Consider the following 6993-nt stretch of genomic DNA (forward strand, 5'->3'; position numbering starts at 1 on the left):
CATTTTTAATGATAAAAAATGAAAAAAATCTATTTTTCTTTAATTTTTTCAAAAACTTCAATTATCGCTCTCCCTATTTATCATCCCTCTTCCTCCATTACTTCTAATCTAAAAAAAAATTCATCCGTTTATTAATTTTGTTAAACTCCAGTTTATTAATTAGTTTATGAAATAAAAATTTCATCCATTTGTTAATTTTATAAAAATTTCGTTTATTAATCTAAAAAAAAGTCATCCATTTATCAATTCAATCTAAAACTCCAGTGTCCATTCCTATGAAACTCCTTCAATTTTGTAATCTTAATTATATATATCATATGAGTTATTGTAGCTAAAAAAATGTACTAAATATCGAAGAAGATAGTTTAAACAATATTAACAAAATTTAATATAATCTTATTGGGTTATCGGTTTACCCAATAACTTAATAAAAAAATTGAAATCGAATCAATAACCCAATAATTTATTTTACAAAATTATTAAAAAATCGTTAACCCAATAATGATAAATCAATAACATTTTTATCGGTTCGATTTTTGCACACCCCTAACTTAAATTATAATTTCTTAATCCATTAATTATAATAAGAAACATATTTGTGCATATGAGTCTCCTCAAAATCCTAATCAAAAATTACTATGAAACACTAACCGAAAAAAAATAATTTCATATTTTTAACACAAAAAAAAATATAAATTTTTAAATATTAGCTTACTTGATCGACGAAAATTATACCTTTCACTATTTTGGAGTAGAGAAAAATTGAAAAATATAATTTTTTTTAGAGAGAAATCACATAATTAAGGGTAGAAATGAGTTACTTTTTAATATGAGATAAATATAAGGGAAGTGAATGGTATTATCCACGTGGACAGCCACATCAACGTTTTTATCCACGTGTCCGTAAGTGAATTACGCGCACTGGACAATGGACCGAAAAGGGTGGCGTGACATACTAAAAGAACAAGTTCGGGGGTACTTAGGACTAGTAAAAGTTTAGGTGTACCATGAATAAAACGTGACAACTTGAGGGGAGTTATTGATACTTCTCTCATAAATAAATAATATAAAAGCTTAGTTAGAATATCTTCCTTTCAAGAATCTAAAACGTAAAACTGAATGCAGAATGAATTGTCAAATTCTCGTTCATGTTCTTTGTAACTCAAAAAATCTTTTAACCGGTATATTTATTTCAAAATTAATTAAAACATTAACTTTAAGAATAACAATTAATACTTTAGTTCACTTATATTTTATCATCAAATATTTGGTCTAGATTTGCCCTTATTTTAAATGATTTCTATTTTAACATAATTACAAAAATTAATTAATCAATTAGTACCTTGATACATGTCATAATTATGAGACCTGGACTTACACAACCTCATGTGGAGAGCATATTTGATACCAGGTACATACTTTGAGGACATATTTGACTCATTAAAGTTCTTAATTAAGTTTTTATATTATTTGTTTATAAATGGATTCAGTGCAATAAAAGTTTGCAATGATGAAATTTCCCTAAATTGATTATTCTCTTTTCGTAAATCTTAAATATGGTCTAAGAGAAGCCAAAGTGAAGTAAATAAAACCCTATAAAATTTGTCTCAAATCTTGTCCGGCCGAGAACATCAAATATTTTGATTTTTCCATCTAAAAAATTGGTCTCCTAGAGTGAATAGCCGAACCTCCTAGTTTTCCTTTCCAATTTTATATCTAAATTATGATCCACTTCTTAAGTTGATATGTATATATTTTTGAGAGATAACTATATAATTTAGCAAATATAAATTCATAATTATCTTATTGAGCTGAAGTTTTAATTAATTACAATTATAGCTCCCTCTTGCCTATTAATTATTGCTAATTACAATCGATAGCCTCTCTCATGTATTTTTTCTTTTCCTCTATTTTCTATTACTTTCCTTATTTTTTATTTTTCAGTTTTTTTCTTGATTTTTTTCTTTTTCCTTATTTTTTTGTTTTCTCTTTCTTTTTTCTTTTTTCCTTTTTTTCTTTTTTTTTTCCTTTTTATTTTTTCTCCTTTTTTTTCCTTTTTGTTTTTTTCTCTATTATTTATTACTCTCTTTTTTTTCTCCCTTTTTTTCCTCTCATTTTTTCTCCTTTTTTTGCTTTTCATTTTTTTCTCCTTCTTTTCATTTGTGCGAACTAGCAAACACAAATACAAGTGTGAACTATAGCATACAAATACAAGTACTAACTATAAAATATAAATACAAATACGAACTATAACATACAGATATCAGTGTGAACTATCATTTGTATCTTTTAATTATTGAAAAGAAATGATTGATTTTTTTCTACGAATACTCGTTTGTATCTATTGATACAAATAAATACAATTCAAAATTTTATACAAATACAATATGTATTTGTATTTGTAAAATCATTTGTTTCATTTGTTTATAATTGTATTTTTATCAAGTGATATTTATTTATTTACAAATACGAATGATAGTTTTGACATACAAATACAAAATGATACATTTGTATCAAATGATACATAACATATTTATATATTTTAGAATCAAGAAAATACAATTAATGCATTTACTTGTTTGTATACAAATACAAACGATAAATTGTACACAATCAAGGCTAAATACAATATGCAATCAACTTACAAATACAAATACAAAATAATTATTTAAAAATAAAAAGGCATCGACGAAAATATAATATAAATACAAATTTAATCTAAATATACAAACACAATAAAATCAATATACAAATATTACCCAATATAATATACAGTCAATTATAAAATATAAATACAAAACAGTTCTTTTAAATACAAGTGCGAATTATATAAAATACAAATGATGGTGCGAACTAAAAAATGCAAACACAAGTGTGAACTATAAAATACAAATATAAATGTGAACTACAAAATACAAATACAAGCATGAACTTTAAAATATAAATACAAATACTGTTGTATCAATGAATACAAAAATATAAATGACAATGTGACTACAAATGCGATAAATAATCGTGATATTTACGTTATCATCCATGACGTGTGCTCGAGTAGTCATATTTTTCGAAAATATAAAAAATATAAAATAGAACAAAAAAATGATAAAGAAAATAAGTACGAAAAAAAAGAAAACAAAAAACATCAAAGAAGAAAACAAAAGAAGAAAGAGAAATAGAAGTTAGAGATGGAAGAGAGAAAGAATAAAAATAAAAATAAAAAAGATAAAATAGAAAAAAAAAAGAAAAAACGAGAAAAATACGAAAAAGAAAAAATATACAAAAATGGCAGTGTTTTTTGCGACACTAAATATATAGTGTATTTATGGTTTTTATGAATATAGATCACTAAGTAAAAATGAATACAGAGAGTGTAAATCGAATACAACGGCTAAATAGGTACTGTATTTATATTTTATATGAATACAGACTATTGATAAAATCAAATACAGCGAGCGTAAATTGAATACAACGATTATAATGATAATTATGTAAAATATGAGGTGAATTTAGTAGCAAAATATAACAATTTCTGAAAGATCCCCTATTTTTAATCATTACTTTCTTGCTCTATGTGGTTCCTGTGTGATTTTGTGGGAACCAAATGTGTCGTCAAATTTTGTGAGTGAGATCAAACATGCATGTCATGTCTTTTAGGATTATACGTATGTAAAGATTTGGTGCTGATGGATTAATTAATCTCACAATTAAGCTAAGTGGCGGAATCATTTAAAAATAATGATATATTTGGATGATTGGATCGAGTATTCATAATCTTACGTAGCCTCGGTTGGAGTAGCGCTCTACATAGACAAGCATAATTAGCTAGAATAGTGTGATCAAATATGGATAGGAGTATTCTAATACTTGGTAAAATTTGAACTAGAAGTACGAACTCTCGAGTTCACGTGCTCTCAAAGCTTAGGTTCTTAGTTTCAATGATTTTCTTGGGATTACTCGATAAGTAATATAAAAAAGGGTACATTAAAGCTTTCTCCTCTTATATTACTCGAGAAGTAATATAAGAGGAGAAAGCTTGAATTATCCAAAGCTGGATGTCAGTCTCCTTTAAGTTGTAATACCTATGGATCTCATGTTGTTTTCTCCATTCATTTGGTATCCTATCTATCATTTCATATTTACTTCGTCTCATTGTATATTATGGTAAGTAATTTATAAATGCAAAAGCACTTTTCCCGGTAGGTGAATACTGTTAATAAACCTTTTTTTATGGTGAAAGATGATCAAAGACGAGGTGCACATAACTGTATAAAGTTGGGAGACTAATAAAAAAATGTATTCCAAAATATAGGTCGTTATTTAAGTTAATCAAGAACTTCATTAGCTTTAATCCTTCATCTTAGAATGATTGAAAGGAAATAATTCACGAGAACTTCTGTATTGCTACAAACTGTTCATGCTTTTATTCCTCAACAAATTTTTGCCCATTACATGAATACTATTCTTGCAAGGACATTGCTGTTATATTCTGTAATTTTCTGATCTTTACTTTACTACTTAAAGTAAATTTTGTCACTGCAATGTTTTCGGTCTTATGTGGATTCTTATCCACCGTGACCACTTGTGTTTTGTTTAACTTGTTAGTGGTTAATCTAATTTTGTACCTGAAGGGTAAATTCTTATTGGTTCTAAATCAGGGGTCTATCGGAAACAACGTCTCTACTTCAACCTGAGGTAGTGGTATGGTTTGCGTACACTCTACCCTCCCCAGACCTCACTAGATGAGAATACATTGGGTGTGTTGTTGTTGTTGTTGTTGAGTATTCATAATCTATATCTATATATCTATATCTATATCTATATCTATATCTATATCTATAATATATTAAAAATGTGAAGATCCGAAAAGTGATTTGAACTTTTTATCTTTCATTAAAAGACTTCACTTTAGATAAAATCATCTTTTCATTAATTTTTTTAATTTTAATGATGTTAAATATTAACTATAATTAAAAATAAAAATCTTTCTTAAAATAAACTTTTCAAAGAAAAAGTTCTTTCCCAGCAAAAATAGATTTGACAAAAAAAAAAAAAAACAACCAAAAATCCTATTTCTCGAGTACAAAAGAAATTGGGGAAAATTTTTTTTCAAATAAAATAGGATTTTACATAGCTTTTCCCAATTTCTATAAAAATCATGCTAATTAAATATTTCTTTTCTTCATCACAATTTTGTCTTAATTTTCATATTCTCGAAAGTGGTCATATATGACCATGAAATTCGATTTAATTCATAATTATATTACGTTTATTTAAAGAAAAATTCATTAGTGATCATGATTCTCCCTAATTCTCTAATTTATATTGAAGATTGTGTGCATGAGTTAAGAAACTATTCAAATGATTATTTTTTGATTGATATCTATCAATTTTCAAATATACGTATTTTTAAATCATTAATGGGGCAACAGTACTTATTCCTTTCAATTAGTAATAAATATATTGAGATTGTATATATGCTTTATTTGGAATATTAACTTTGCATCACCAAAAATGTTAATTAGGTTCAATATGCACACATTGCTAGCCATGTGCGAACTTGAGCTAATAATTAGTATTGACCTAAGTTAATTTTGGTTGATTCGAGTTGCGCGTATTTGAGTTTAATCTTGATCCAATCATTAATTCATTTCATTACTTTGGTTCAGTTTGTGCTTCTGCCTGAATAGATTGTTCAATGTATTTTATAATATTGATAGGATAATTTTATAGATAGTAGAGGTAAAAATAAAAGTAATTAAAGACAAAACTTTGTATGTTAGTACATAACCTAGATGTGAGAGGTTGAATATAATTGGTAGGAGGAGAAATAGAAGTAGGTCAAAGATGTTTTGGCAGAGCTTTAAGTTCTTAAAGGAAAGGTTTATAGTAGTGTGGCTACCGTTGTTTATAACATACATGTATATGTGCAAATATTAGCCTTTTTAAATCTTTTTGATGATTAACACAAACTAAACGTGAAAAGAATCTCAAAAGATGGTTAAGAACGGGGTTGCATGGAACACCTAATTAAGTAAAATAACTAAGTTTGATCCAAAGAAATAAATAGAACAACTAAGTACTAAGTATCAATTTTTGACTTGACTTCATATTCTTTTTTAAAACTTTACGGTTGATTTAAACGAAAGTAATTTAAAGTTAATTTACGCAGTATAATTTTATATTATTTTAATTTCTATAGCTCAATTATCAATTGACGTTATACATACGTGCAAAATATGTATACTAGACCGGTTTACCGATAAAAGCATGTGTGAGCTAAAATATCAACTAAACACAAATCTGCTGAATTTTGCATAGTACGTGAGTATAGTTAGATCACATTTCAATATCATTATTTTGTATAATTCGTATAAACACACAAATAGGTATTTTGAATATCCTCCTCATTAGTCAGGTCAATAAAAAATAATTTTTGCCATAAACAACTTAGAAAGGCTAAACCGGTAGTTTGGCTAGTGAACTTATTGTAAGCAAATTCTATTTGAGCCACAAGCAAGTCCCATTAAATTATTAAAAAAAGTATCAGAAAGGAAGAGCAAATTGAATTTGATATCCTGTAATGTGGGACTTGAGAGTTTGTGGATTGTTTTGGGGATTGTAAAATACTACTTATAGTGAAGAATAAGAATTAGAATAAGAATGTCATGTACGGAAAATATTCTTGAATTCAATGGAATTGCCTGCTTTTTAACCTACAAATAATTGTGAATGACAAACCTATGCTCGGTCCCAAAGTTTCTACAGCTTAATTAAAATTATTATTATTATTATTATTATTATTATTATTATTATTATTATTATTTACTAGAAAGGAAGCCTTGAAATACCTGTAAAATTACTGCTTGATTTTCGTCATTGGATTCTTCCAACTATTTTTTCGGATTTACATTACTCTCATATTTACAAATGGCCCTAATTTTTAGATTCCGAATTTGACCCTAATTTTGGAAACTATCTAGCCTGTGCCTATCA

The sequence above is a fragment of the Capsicum annuum genome, chromosome 6 (genome assembly GCF_002878395.1).
Source record: "Capsicum annuum cultivar UCD-10X-F1 chromosome 6, UCD10Xv1.1, whole genome shotgun sequence".
Classification (NCBI taxonomy): domain Eukaryota; kingdom Viridiplantae; phylum Streptophyta; class Magnoliopsida; order Solanales; family Solanaceae; genus Capsicum; species Capsicum annuum.